Here is a 15,794-nt window from a genome sequence, read left to right as displayed (position 1 = left end):
TCAAATTTGGCCAAAACTTTTCCATTCACATCCTTGCATGGATATATCCAGCTTTAAGAGGCTAAAATTATCAAGAGAACTTCTCAGATGACACAGATTCCTCTCGAGTTGAGTGAAAAACATGAAATAAAAATAAAATTCATTCTTTCCTAAAACTAGATTACAGTAGTAACTTCATTGTTTTTCTTGAAAGTTCATCTATAACTGAAACTCTTTACCCAAAACAGCCAAGTCATGACACCATAAAATATCAGCACTAAATTCCCCCACAAAGTTTCATGAAACATTGTCCTCAGTTCAGTTGCTGGCATCCTGCAGAATCTTCTGGTTCACCTTCAGAGCTACTAGTGAAATGAGACCCAAGCTTACATCTCATCTGTTCCTAAGAAATTTCAGATTTTACCCAGGAAATAAATACTAAATTCAAAAGAATTTTCTCCAAAAATACCAAAGACTCTTGAAAGGACTCACTTTGATGGATAACCTAGTCTGCCTAAGACTCTTTTCAAGAGTCCCAAAGTCAAAGTTCTAGTCTGGCTCAAAGGAGACACAGAATAGGTATCACATTATGAAGGAGTAACAGATATTTCTAGGACATTTCTACAACAGATTTACAACAATCTACAAAAACAATGATTCAGATGTGCCTATATCAATGTCTTAAATAAAGAAGTACATGGGAACGCAGCTTGGGAAATCATAAAATAGAAATGGAAAGCTGAATTTTAAGGAATGGTGACCCACGACGACTACTAAGAATGACGGCCCAGCACTTAGGTCATGGTTACCACAGCAGTAGCTGCTGCTACTTACTGCTCCATACGTATCTAGTCAAAAGTCCCCTCTTCTGTTACATCTTCTACAAGCACGGAAAGCAATACCTCTGCTCATGCTTGCTTCTGACAATGATCCTTTGAGTACTACAGAGGCAGACTTTCAGATACAAGAACAGTCTCTGAAGAGTCTGGTCAAGGGTTCGTTTGACTTTTTAAGCAAGTATATAGTGATATTGTACTGATTCCTGAATATGTATTTGATAGGTCTTTCCTGCTCTGATTATGTAGGTAGATGGCCAAACTGGTATATGTTTATTTTCAGAATCTGCCTCTGACTTTGTGAGGAAAAGGATGGAATAATGGGGATTTAGAAGCCACTCCAAAAAAATATTTCAGTCTTCATTCTCAAGACGGCTTTCCTCTTGTAATTGGAGCTAAAATCTCTTAAGAAAGAGATTAACAAGGGATTTGGGATCCCTAGAAGTTTTACTCCACAGGATAGATCTATTGGCCTAAAAGACACTTCTCAGTTGCCGGTGAGCGACGGACCTGTTTCTGACCCAATCTGCAAAGTGGCTGAATGACTGACTGCATCAACAGTTTAGAGTGGTACAGAACAACAAAGAGTATACTGTTTGCCATGTACTGTTCATACAAAACAACAAAAAACAGGATTTCAAATAGCAACATAAAAACCCCAACACCTTAATATGCAACTGAACAGGAAAAAATATGAAGTTACTGCACTTTTCCTTCAATAATTTCAAATTAAACAGGTTAATAACTTTAACCAAAGCAAAATACTAGCTTTTCCAAACACTTAAAATGCAGTTCAGTGTTTTGCTACTAAAAGGATATTTCTAAGAGTACATAATAAGACACAGTCATTTTAAGTTACCTTCTGACAGATCTCTAAAAATACTGTATGTTCAGTTCCATAAATCATGTCTTCATTATGTGCACCACACTGTTGTATCAATTTCAGAAATTATTCCCAAGTTTCAGTTTTTAGAAATCAAGACAGAGGATGACTAAAAATGAAAGGGGGTGTGTGTGTGACATTCTGAAGTAACTACTCTGATCAGACTGACAATCGACTCTAATTTCTTCTCATTAACCGTTAACACTGAAGTGACCAACAAAAAGGCACGGAACAGCCTAACCAAGGCTCCAACAACCAAACTGAACAAGCAGTAAGCAGCCCACTTCATGAGATCTGAAATCTTTCCAGAGACCCAGGTCCGTGAATGTGCTTTCTACACCCAAGATTCTTCAGGGGAGGAAGAAGGGACAGGGAAGAGGGGAAAGAGTCTTCTACATGGGTCATATTACAGTCTGGTAGTCAGGGCAAATTCAGTTTTGTACCTGACGAGGCTTACGAGAACTAAACTGCATGAGACAGCAAGTCTATGAATACAAGAGGTAGCCTGTACTGGGGAAACAAATCGTAATGGAAACGTGTTGCTTGCTCTTTCCAAGGGAAACTGTAGACAAAGACCCACAGTAAGAGGTTTGAGTATCAACCGTACTGAGTTATCTTTTATAGCCATGACTAAGCCATCTAGAAGGGGAAGAGGTCTTCTGATTAGTCACTGAATCCAACAGGTAGCTCAAGGCATTGCCTTCCATCAAGGAGTTTTTATGCATGACTCATCAAGGACATACAGCTCTACTCACCTAACTGCACAGGAACACACTGCACTGGGCTAGGCTATAGATATGCGGACGAACAGATCAATTAATCTGTAGGCACAAGAATTTCATTGAACGTACAGTTGACTCAAAATCTTGGTTGCCTATGCATAAATGTTGAAACACCTTCTCTGCCTCACACCCCTATTCCACCAAACTGCAGGTCAAGTAAAATGTGACTACACGTATCTTTCAGAAGTCAGATTTTGTTCAGAGCAAAACTCTCCTGCTTAAAATCAACATTATCCTTGGAGATCAAGCATAGAAAGAATGCTCTAATCTCAGTAAGAAAAGTAAACAAACTATAAGGAATAAAGTTTCAGCCCTCTAAAGCTAATTTATTCTTCTAACAAAGATTACTGCTGGCATGTATAGGACCTATATACAAAAGATGAAGCATTTAGTATCACAAAAGCCTGCTTTGTTAACAGATGTAACCTACACGTTTGCACTCTAACAGGACACCAGGTAGGTAAAACACTAATTCCAAACCTTTCAGATTTTTACGTAGTTTACATTTTTAAAAGATATTTTTCTTTTTAAGGTTATTATTTCAAACTTACACAAATACCTAAACTTAGTATCATTTAATAAAAGTATCTAAAAAAATCTTCCTACTTTAAAAAGTTAAAACAAAATTGATTGGAGCACAGCAGCTAAATACTTTGGAAAAAGAGCACATTGAAACACACAACTATCCACTGACTCTCGTGTACTCCTGCAGGTACAGAGAATTTTCTTCATTTTAGTTCATTAATTTATATCTGTTGAATGATAAATTTATCCAATATTCAAAAATTAACTGGGAGCAAAAAAATGCACTAAAGCTGTTGGGTTTTTTCTTCCAGTATATTAATAATTAAAATCTTGAAGGAAAAAAACTTAAAAAATCAGAAGGTATGATTGACCATTTTCACAATCAAAATACACAAAGAACTGTAACCAATGCACAGTGGGCGACTATACGATGCCATTGTAACAATCATCAATGACCAGAGACAGAAAGCACTCTCCTAAATAGAGCTAATTATATTAAACAACAATTTTTATTTCTGAAAAAAAAACAAACCTGAAAAATAGAAATGTAAAACAAGATTAAATCTGATTTTTTAAATCAGGCTGCTGAACTTTGCTGATTAAATACATCATCTTTTCATTATCAGTTAAGTCACAGAAACAAAGGACTAGAAACAACTTCCTAAATCAGGAGCTGAGTTCTCAGCCATCACTGACAAAACATACATAATCACTTAAAAACATATGACAAACTAGTCTTACAGCACCTGAGTATTCTGGCCGCATGATTCCTACTGGAAAAATGATACAGGAAGATTTTTTTTTTTCTGATAGATTCAAGTTTTCCGTATAAACATTCCCATTGTCAAATCAATCCACCCATTCACGTCCTAACACTAACTTACAGTTCTTCCTTCCCACCTCTCCACTGCTTTTCCTGCTCACCTGGATTCAAGCAAAGCAACTGTATTTTTATTCAGTAATTTTTTATTTTTATCATTGCATGGTTAAACCCCTAACCTAGCAGTTGTCCTCTGAATTTGCTTCAGCTTGATTCTGCCTTTCTTAAACCATGGAGCACCAAAGCCGCAGTATCCCAGCTGATGCCTCAGCAGGGCCCTGTGTGGCAAGTTGCTCATTTGTGCAAGACCTGACCTGTGCCCAGTACTTATTCAGTCACTTCATGTGGGCAGTTTAGAGATCCCACCATCACCCAACTCTACCCTCCAGCATTTTGAAATTACATGCTCCCCCCTTACAGCAAAAGATATTCTGCTCAAGTACAACCTCACATACATAAACCTCCATTTTTTATTATTTCAATTCCCAAGGTCCTTCAACTCTTCTTGCATAATCTTCCTGCATACTTAATAAACCTCTCAAAATTCATCAACTGTTTCATCACCCTAATTTTCAAATTTGCCTAAGCAGATAAAATCTACTTCCCACCTAGAAAATCGGTTCTCTTATCAAAACCATCAGGTTAGAATGACACAATCTGGAAAGCTCATTTTGCACTTTAACATTTCTCCCTGCTTTCCACCATCCCTTAGAATTTCTTTCAAAGTTTCACCTATAGCTTAAGTTAGACGAATAGATCTCTATATTATGAACTAGACTCAACATTTTTCACCTTTCAAAAGCATCAGCATCCTATCTACTATACTTGGGGATCTAATCTCAATTGGCGTCACCATTCAGGAGCTCACCTTAGAAATCTGAAGGCAAGCATGAACTTCTGAGTAGGCTTTTCTAGAATCCCACAATGAAGATCACTGAATTGACTTTATTAAAATATGCAATCTGTATTTATTCTAGTCTTGGTAATTCCCAACTACAAATTACCCTCTCCATTATTATTTTTTTAATCTTCCTGGGTTAAAAAAGTTACTATCCTTATTGAAAGCTGATACTTCATCCCAGTGAGCACAAAGCATTGAATAATTATCTGTGCCGTTTCCCCTGAGATTTTTGCACTACTCCTTGGACTTGATTTTGAAACCATACATCCCAGCATATCAGCCTCATATCATGCTTAATCTCTTTTTTCTTGGTACCAAATGGCTGCAACTACTTTTTCCTTATTTTTCTGTTTGTGTGTTTTTATTGTCTGTCTTAAAACATGCAAAATCTAAGTTTGTTCAGGTTTTAACAATTCTCAGCTAAGATTCACTTTTTTATTGATAATGTGACTTTTTTTTTTTAGTTTTTCCTGCTGTTTCTTGCGGGCTTACTGCTTATTCCTAACAGCCTTTCTGAGACATGTCCATGAAATCAGATCACATCCTTGAGTTTTTCTCATGTCTGAAAGATTCCAATAGTGTTAACTTTTTTCATTAAAACAGATTCTCTCCATGTTCAAGTCAGAGAAACCCTGTTTAGCCAAGTTATCAAACTATTTCCTTCTAAAATCTGACACTTTACTTTGGATTTAAAAATTTTAGAACATACTTCTATGTAGGATTTTCTGCTTTGCTGTATATGCATGTAAACTTGCATGATTAAAAAAGGCCTAGCTGTATAAAACATGTAATATTTATCGTATATACAGTGCCAGCACACCCATTTCTTCTGCTTCCCCCAAATTTTGAGTTGTCAGACTTGGTAATAACCTCCAATGTGGCCAAACTCAGTTATTACTATAATTCTTGCAGTCAAGAGATTTCCCTGCATCCTCCAACTTCATATTAAAGGTTACACACACCACTAAATAAAATCGCAAGAGACTGATCATCTTTATAGGCTAACTCTTTCTTTGGAATAAATTCAGGTAGATGTACACAACAGTTTCAAAAATTAGTATTTTAACCAAAATATAGACTACACACTTCAGTACAACTTGGTTCGAAAGCATGAGCATCTCTCTCTCTACAGTAATGCCCAAAAGTTATTTGGATCTTCAGTGTGGACAACCTCTCCAGTCGAGTAAGTGTCTCCGGTCATTTCCTTGTATGGATGCTTCTCAAATACACATTACTTTTAAACACGCATGAGTTAATTACATTTCTGCCCATGAGAAATTCTTCTCTTTCAGATTAGGACTTCTTCTGTTCCCCTTGAAAAGAACATCAAGTATTTCAAATGTATTTTATGGTTTCTTTGTGGGGGAAGAAAACATTGCAAAGATTATTATCCAGGGCAGGGTATCTGGTACAACAAGGGAGCCGCTGAAGGTGAAATACCACAGAAATCAGAGTACAAGAGAAAGGATGAGTAAGGGTATTCCCCTATCAATTGCCACAATAAGCAAACACAGCTAACAGTTAAGAATGAAAATTTCAAGGCCTTGAACAGATATTTACTTCTGTGAAGACAGCTTCTCCTTTAACCTGGCAGCTTCCCAAGTACTGTGGAAACGCAAGTCTCATACTGCATTCTTCAGCAGTTAGTATTTTTAGAGTCGCACTGTTCAAAACCTGTTCTAGGACACTCAGCATAAATCTGGGTTCAATTTTAGTGAGCAAGTCAACTCTCCCATTACTTTGAAAAACAGAAAGTGAAGGTATCATGTATAACAAAGATTTTTTAATAATAATACATGACATACTGGATATGGAGGTATAACACCTAACTGCACAGAGTCAACACTGCAAAGCCACTTTGGTTTTGCAATGTACTTTCCCATGGCTCCAGACTCCAGAAAGACTGATTAGCTAACACGTGGGTGTAGTTGGGTCTGCATGGCAAGGTTTTGGTAGCAGGAGGGCTACAAGGGTGGCTTCTGTGAGAAGATGCCAGAAGCTTCCCCCATGCCCAATGGAGCCAATGCCAGCCGGCTCCAAGATGGACCCACCGCTGCTCAAGGCTGAGCTAATCAGCAATGGTGGTAGCACCTCTGGGACAGCGTGTTTAAGAAGGGGGAATAAAAAATACTTGTGCCAGCAGGAGAGACAAGTGAGACTATGTGAGAGCAACAGCTCTGCAGACACCAAGGCCAGAGGAAAAGCAGGGGCAAGAGGAGCTCCAGGTGCCGGAGCAGAGATTCCCCAGTAGCTCCTGGTGAAGCTCATGGTGAGGCCTGCAGCCCAGGGAGATCCATGGTGGAGCAGATCTCCACCTGCAGCCTGTGGAGAACTCCACACCAGAGCAGGTGGGTGCCCCAAGGAGGCTGTGACCTGTAGGAAGCCCACACTGGAACAAGTTTGCTGGCAGGATTTGTGACCCCCTGGGGGACCCACACTAGATTAGTCTGTTCCTGAAGGACAGCACTCCATGGAAGGGATCCATGCTGGAGCAGTCTGTGAAGAACTGCAGCCCATGGGAAGTTTGTGGAGGGACTGTCCCCCATGAGAGGGACCCCGCAATGGAGCAGGGGAAGAGTGTGAGGAGGAAGGAGTGGCAGAAACAACATATGATGAACTGACCACAACTCCCATCCCCTGTCCCCCTGTGCTGCTCAGGGGGAGGAGGCAGAGAAAGTCTAGAGTGAAATGAAGCCCAGGAAGAAGGGAGGGGGGGGGGGGGAAGGTGTTTTCTCTGATTTGAATGGCAATAAATTAAACTAATTTCCCTAACTCGTCTGTTTTGCCCATGACAGCAATAAGTGAATGACTCTCCCCATTCTTATCCTGACCCACAAGCCCTTCATTGTATTTCTCTCCCCTGTCTGGCTGAGGGGGCAGTGATAGAGCAGCTTTGGTGGGCACCTGGCATCCAGCCAGGGTCAAACCACCACAGCGGTGCTGAATTTAAACTGACTCCATGTGCAAGAACTGCACTCACCAAACCCTTCCAGAGCACAGACCACACCACACCGATACCTGCTATAATCATCAGCTTCTTCTAGTCCTGCTTGGCTCATGAACTCTGCCACGATGTGCAGAGGACATGGTAGTGTAACCATGTCAAATACCTACAGAGACCCATAGGTCTTGTAAAGCTACTTACTGGCTCCTCCACGCTATGTGCCTCAGTGGCCTGAGTTCTGAGAACACAGTGCAAAATTTTCAAGGTTTATCCAGCAACATTTCTGATCCAGCATGGGTACAAGCACTTCATCTAATGAGACCAACCGTACTGCTATCCCTGCAAACTGTATGTTCATAAACCTGGGCATTTCTGTCACTTCCAAGTAGTTAATGGCTGACTGCATCTCATACTTTGAGGGAGTGGGCTTTGTGTTTACAGGCTAATTTCTGCAGACCAGAATTAATAGAATTAGCTAGTGACAGAGTACTGAATAACCAGAATTTGTTTTCTGGTAAGAACACATTATTTCCATATCAGTTTGGTTCCCAAATGCTGACAGTTGTCAACAGATTAGTAGTGGTTTGGGGTTTTTGTTGTTGTTGTGTGCTTTGGTTTGGGTTTGTTTGGTGGTTTTTTTAGTACTGTAGCCTAAGCACCTTTATTAAAATGTTTAGTTTTTTCTAACAATGAAGCCTTCTTTAAAAACGTAGATATGCAGGTAATCCAGCTAGCCAACTTTCACGAAGTGTTTCTATGTCCAGAATAGGCACTATACACCAGAGATTAAAAGGCACAAAACATAAGAATACCCGTTTTGCTATACATTTAAATCTGTTCAGAACCGAGTGGGTACTGTTACATAAAACATTTCCAATAGAGATTTATAAACTAAAAAAACTTAAATTCATATAGTTACAGAAATTAATTTCAAGTTTGTAGTATGAATAGCAGTGATCCTGTAATGACTTGTCAAGCCACTTGGATATGAGTGTTAATTCCTGAAATTCAGAAGTGTGTCTACAACTAATCTCCTTGCTTAATGCCTGTGGTGAGAGTTCAGGAAAGGAAGATGAAACTAACCTTGTTCAAACAGGTGACTTGCACTGTTCAGGGAATGGGACACTTAAAAATTATTATTCCAGTTCAGACTAAACCCAGGCAGGGTACGAAGAGAGTATTCTATAGTGGATTTTAGATTATTCAAAAAACATGACGGAACTGCTATTGTACTGTTCTTAGTCACCACTTTTATGAGCAAAACAAGACACATTCTTCCTAAAGAGGAAACAAAGCGAGTATTTTGGGTAGAACTAGTTTCAGGTTGTGCAAAACAAGTGGCATATAAGAACCAGTGCTGTTAATCACTCATTTGTATTTGCTTCAGAGAATAATACTCACTGCTAACAGCTACTCCTCAATTTAACAGTAGCAGCAGTAAAAGTTAAATCCTTATAAACACCAACATCTGTGTCATTGTTTATTGTTAGGGCACATGCAACACTAAATAAGGTCTAACTAATAGAGCATTCTGCATTAAGGTTTCAAAATCCAAGCTTGTAACATTTTATAATACATACTTCCTGGTAGGTTGTCTTTAAAGCAGCAATATCTAATATGGAAAGCTAATTAAGAGCTCTACTACTACAAAAAATTAAAACTTCCCCTCAAAACCATCTTCCATTGACCTAACACCAACTGGTTAGGTTAACCCCCATTTACAAGTTGTGCAGAAAACAGTTATTGCTTGAGTGTAGACACCCACACCTTCTGTGTTACCCCACCCCGTCAGAGAAAGCTAATCTGTTTTTAACAGCGTGACAGTCAACAGTTTGGTAGGACACAGCAGCAGCAGCAGCTAGTAAGAAGTGGTGCAGACACCAAAGGAGCAGGGAAGGTGCAGAGCGGAAAGAACAGGACCAGGGCAGAGGCAGTACTACAGTGCCAGAGAGAGCAGGCCCAGTGTACTCCCCAGCACAGCCCCACGTGGCCTCCTGGGTTTCCATCCCTGACAGACTTCCAGTAGCTACATGCCCTCTTCTCTCTTACCAACAGCAGTAGACATAGTCTGAGCAGAGTCATCACCACACAGTCCAAGGGGACCATGTAAGGGAACAGCTCTGGCCCCTGGTGCATATTCACACAGCTGGGATTGCTGGGAAGGGCTCCTGACAGAGCATGTATTTCAGTTTCAGCCATGAATGTTTCCATGGACAAGGTCATCCTTCAGAAAAATAAGAGTTGGAAAGCCTGGCCTGCCCTTCGAAAGGATTGGTATTACACACTGTATCTTGATACTCTGTGTGGTATCCATACTGCAGAAGTCTCAAATTGTGATCCCTTTCAGTACTCACCAGCTACTTGCAAGCTTTAGGACTTAATTCCCATTTCAAAAATAGTCATAATACAAATTAGTGGTGGTGAACTTGAGCCGAATCAGGAGGGGGAAAATGAAGAACATAACTGAAAAACCATCTAATTTGGGAGAATAGGTAAATACACACTCAAAATGTAAGCATTAGATTAAGTATAAACACCTACTTTCCTACACTCTAATCTCTGATTCTCCTCATTTTGCAATTGCCCACACCTTAAAAATGGTGACATGAGGGAAAGGCGATAATCTCAGGCTGACAAGTCACTGTGGATGTACCCCTTCCGATGATGAGATGTAAATATTATTTTATTTGCCTGAAAATGCCTTAAGCCATTGTTTAGGCACTACAGGTTTACATGGGAGACTGCACTGAGAGAACTCAATGCATTTAAATATTAACATTAAAGCAAGATCATTAACACAGTTAACTATCTCAAGTCTTGAGCAAAGTTTTCTAGTTCTGCATTTTTACTACAGTCCTTTGTTTCATCAATAAAAGATGTTTTTTGTAAAAAATCTAGTTGATATTTAAACCCTACTATATTACCATTTTTCTGAATATATGCTAAATCCATGGAAAACTATCTTGTCAAGTGCTGGCAGCATTTTTCTCCACTTAAGATCTTGCCAACCAATTTAATAAAGAAACTTTCATTTATCACTGGGGGGGGGATGACACGGGACACAAACACTATTACCTTCTTCAGATTAAAATAGTTACCTAATTAAGACCCCATTAAAAAAAGTCTTTCAAGTAATTACTTAAACTGAAATGTTCATGAGCATACACTTGATTTCCAATAGGTTTTGCATTGTTACAGCTCTTGCTTTCAAGTTGAGGTTGAACTGAAATTCCAGAATTACTGCATCAGTTTTGTGGTTTTTTTCATTATATCTACAGTAGTAACATAAAGCCCATTTTAAAAATAACTAGCTTTCCACTGTGAATTTTAGCAACTCATTATGTATCAGTATATACTTGGCAAACACTGAGTTTTTCGTAAGAATCCAAGACACATTCCCTTGATCTACCCTCACTGCATTTTAAGATACACTTCAAGAACCTCTATTCACCCCACCACCATGGGAAAGAAACGGACAAAACACAGGAACCATGAATTTCAGAAACCCAATTTCAGTATCAGCCACTGTTTTACTATGCATGAATGCTGGCAAGCAACTTCAGTTTAGCCATATGTAACACTAACACTTGCTTACATCCAAAGAATAAGAATTAAAGATCAGGCAGTTATTTTAAACAGAGATATATGTATACTTTATAAGTTATTTTTTCCATGGGGCAGGGGGGTGCTTTCTTAATAGCTAATGCCTTGCTATTAAGATTCAATGGAGAAAATACCTGTTTTTCTTTCCTGCAGTTGTTTTAACACCCGATAGAAATTCAATTAATTTGTCTTACAAAACATTAATGACATCTAACATACTATTCTCATTTACAGTGATGTTAAAGCTTGTAACTAAAAAGCCTTTGAGTTCCAGACAACTGATTCAAATTTAACCAACGCTTATTTTCTCCGTATTATATTCCAATGAAAGCTATTTTGGGAAGAGAGAGGGACAAAGCTGGAGCAAAACTGTTTTGGCCATACAATTATGGGAATACTGCTATTATTCAAGTATCAGGAAATAGGAAGCGTCACAAAAATTACTTCCTTACCTACATTTGTTAGAAATAAAGGAAAGATTTTCTTGCTCTGATATAAATGCTTATGATGTCAAAATATTGGATGGCTTGAATCCAGGATATTAAAATAGTTCTGCCTTTTGAAGTCTGAATTTTGTTTTTTTTTTTAAATACTGATACCCTTTACAAGTCTAGAGATCAGCAATATTGCCTGTCTTACTCCACTCCTCTATTAGCCTTTTATCTACTAGCGTAACAACAGGTATATATACTTATTACTCAGAACTGGGTTACACAATTGTTTTGCCTCTTTTAATTCCTTTCTCTTACTAATGTTGGCAACACTTCAGGAGCTATTTTGGGAAGCAAAAGATATTGGGAACCCTTAACAGCCAAATTGATTACAGTATTTTTCAGATGTCCTTAAAAACTAACCTTTGCTTCCAAAATTCGATATGGAAGTAAGCTTGTACTATAAACTATGTAAGTGAAAGTTAGAAAAATATGGGGCATAATATTGCAGTACCACCAGAGTTAACACTAAACAAATTAAAGCATTTTATGACAGCAATACTGAGCCTGAAACATACAGAAGTCATTTACACCTTCTTGAAGACAAAACATCACACACCATGTGAAAAAACAAACTGAACAGGAAACCCACTCATACTTACACAATCCACTTTACCTAATAACAGAAACTACTGATTTCATTCAGGTAAGGCAAAAAAGAACAACTTGCTCTTTTTCTGTAAAACGTAAGTGTTCACTAGCAAGTTAACATGTTTTGTTTGACCTGTCCATGGGGTTTTTTTTGGATTATTGAATGCCCTTTGTCATAAACCATGCAGCTTCACATTCTGTTGACAGTATGTTTATGTTATCAGAGATGTATCAGTTATATTCCCTCTAAAAAAACCATGCATTGTTACATTTAACCAGACACTTTTTACATTGCCAACTCTACAAAACATGAATACAGGCTATAAAAATGTATCTACTAGTAAGGAATAAACACATTTTAAAAAGAGGAAAGGAGAAGACTCACACATTGCAGGTTTATCCTACAGTATCAGAAGTTTTTTCCCCTCTTTTTTCCTTTTTTAGCACCTTGAAATTGGTATATAGCATTCATGATTTCTCATTCATGCAGTACCAATCCTAACTAAATACAAATATTGGCACCTATGGTTTCCTAACAACTACAAATCTCCAAATTTGCCTAAAGAAAACATCATCAAATTCTTGAAAGTTTCAGTTCTCAATACACAAGGTTTTGCTGCAGAACAAAAACATTTATGGCATCCTAGAATGAAGGGAGAGAAAGATGTTGATAGGAGAAGAAACAGAGCACGCTGCTTTCATTCATGTAGTGATGTCAATGCCTGCAGTGGTAGTTGCTCTGACCTGTAGAGACTCAAAGCTGGAGTGTTTTCACAGAAATCTGCTTTACAAAAAGAACCTCTGGCAATTCACTAATATTTCCACAGCAGGATAGCCAATTCAAGGAATCTATACCAGAAAAGGCTGAAAGGAGGTGGGGAAGGGGCAGGTGTCTTAAGAAGAGAAAAACATCTATCCATCAGAATCATAAGCAGTCTCCAGCACAAGCGTATTTGTGAAACAACCCAAATCAGACTGCAGAGCCAAAGACAAACAGACCTCCTGCACTGGTGAGAAAAACAACAGGATTATACCTAGAGCCTAAGCTCACATTTTACAGCAGTGGGAAAAGGTTTTGAAAAACTGACAGAAAAACTTGATCTAGCTGCTTTTCCCCCAAGACTTGCATACTGATAACAACTATAAATAGCTGGAGTAGCACATTGTTTAACAAGCCACAGCAAGATGGTCCATGTTTGAAAACAGAACATTCTTTTTCTTCCTCAAGTCCTCCATTATTACTGCAGCAGTCCTCCGGTTCAGCCATCAGTTTTCTATATACTACCATCACCATATAGACTACAAACATCCTTTTTATTATCTGTACATCATGTACTAAAACGCTAAGAACAAGCAGGGAAACAAAGACAAAATCCTGCCCTATGGCATGCAACTATATTCCAAATAGTGTAAAAACAGCTCTAGGTTTTGGGGGGGAAGGGGGGGGTGTTGGTAACCTTTCTTCATTTGCAGGACTGAAGAAACAGGGTATCTTATTACCCTCGCCTGCTAGAAAATGGTGCCTGTATTTTGGTAAAATAAAGCTGTTGACGTGTGCAATTGTGGTCATTATTAGGGCGATCACGTTGTTTTCATTCATTCATTCAGGATTTGCTAGAGGATGTCAGCTTCTGCAGCAGCAGCTGGCTTGACCTGGAGGAGGGGGAACAAATTCCTTGCAGCGCATACAGATTACAGGGTGCATTTCTTGACGGACCATTTATGATTTTATACATTGCACTCAATTAAACCAAATCAAGCCATGTATGCTGCTAACGTGGTTCACCATGAGGCAAGCTCAAGCAAGTTTAATGACAGAAAAGTCATTCGGTACTAATTTACAGTCTGATTTATTAAGGCTAAAATAGCCCACAGATGAAGAAGCCTGGAACCACTTTCTAAAATTAAAGTTTCCCCTCCAACAAAAAATTAATGTGTAATAATAAAATACTTCACAGCTTTGCAGTGTTTTTCCCTGCTTGCAGGTAACTGCCCACATTTCTCTCTCTTCCATACACCTTAAGCATAGACCTTTATACACTGCACCACTACAATGTTTTCCTCCAGGTTCCCATAATGAAATAACATCGCTATTCATATGCACCTATTTTTTTGTTTGTTTTGCCTAGTTTCCCATTAGCACTTTCCAAAGGTTAAAGAGGGAGGAAAATAAGGAAGCCTACATTTAGTACTTCACACAGTAGGAAACACATCTTTAAAATTTTAAGTAGAGCTTGGATGAAGCAAGACCACTGAAGCTCAGTTCCATTTTCAAGCATGCAAAAACTTCTGCATAAACAGATGATCTTTTTGAGTAGTTATAAAGTATCTCTGTTCAGATTACAACAGAACCCATTTGGTCATCTGCATAAGCACAGATACTGTATAGGGTAAATTAACTCCACGCATAACTGGCAGGGACATTTTGCTCGTTTGCAAAACATTGCCCGTGTCCCAGGATCATTCTGATGACAGATTTGCCAGAGTTACAAATACTACAGATTGTAAGGTTTTGCTACACATTACAACGCGGGGCGAGGGGAGGGGAGGGGGGGGGGGAGGTAGCAGATTCCACTGCTACAAAACACGTTGGCAACGAACACAGACCACAATTTGCCACAGAAATGAAACACAGTAAGACTTAAGGGACAGAACAAGCCAGGGGTATTGAACCACACTGAACCCAGAAAGAGATGATGTGCGATATCTGATAGCTGCAGCAGGATAACATAAAAAGTGCATTTAGTCCGATTCATTCAGCTGCTAAAGTGATGGGGGAAGGCAGAGGGAGCGGGGAGGTAAGATGGCCACTGCCACTTTAACACATTCAATAATTTAACAGACAACCTGACGCAGGTTAAGTTGGACTTGCTGGGAATCAATTTTACATTTTAAACTTTGCAGGCCTATTTTGGCTACGTTGGGATTTTAATTTTTTTAAAACACAGTCTCAAGGACTCAGTATTGAGTATCACAAGGACTCAGACTGTGTTATTTGTTTTTAAGCATCTCAATATGGGAATTTCTCTTTTATTTTGGGGTCTCTACCTGAGAACACTACATATTTTAACCCAAGACGTTATAAAAACGCAAGTTTTAAGAAACCGAGCTGTGCAGAAAGGAAGCGCGTCTGAGGCTCGGTTTTCACACACTCGCAAGAACTGGACTGTGACACCCCAGATACGAGTTTAACCCATTAGCCACCCGCACGACATTATTACACCTGTAGACAGGGAAGCGGGTTAGTTTTAGACGCGTCCCCCCATTACCTCCGCTCCCCCAGCCCGTGCTGAGGGGCCGGGGCGCTGCCGCTGGGGCCCCGGCGCCTGCCCTCCGCGGCGGGGCCGGCCGGGCCGGGGGGGCCGCCAGCGGCACCCCAGGGCGGGGGGCGGCGGGGGGGCTCCTCCCCGCGCCGCTCCGCCGGGGCGGCACTTCCTCC

At 39.5% G+C, this 15,794-nt stretch overlaps 1 protein-coding gene across 2 annotated transcripts in view; it reads right to left on the bottom strand.

The window, feature by feature from the left end:
• The window catches only part of GLCCI1 (glucocorticoid induced 1), a 58,349-nt gene that overhangs the window by 41,239 nt on the left and 1,316 nt on the right, over positions 1–15,794 (bottom strand). The gene's annotated exons all lie outside the window — the stretch shown is intronic.

Source organism: Falco rusticolus, chromosome 4 (assembly GCF_015220075.1).
Source record: "Falco rusticolus isolate bFalRus1 chromosome 4, bFalRus1.pri, whole genome shotgun sequence".
Classification (NCBI taxonomy): Eukaryota; Metazoa; Chordata; class Aves; order Falconiformes; family Falconidae; genus Falco; species Falco rusticolus.
Note: the sequence above shows the minus strand (reverse complement) of the source record. Positions and strands in the feature narration are given on the sequence as shown.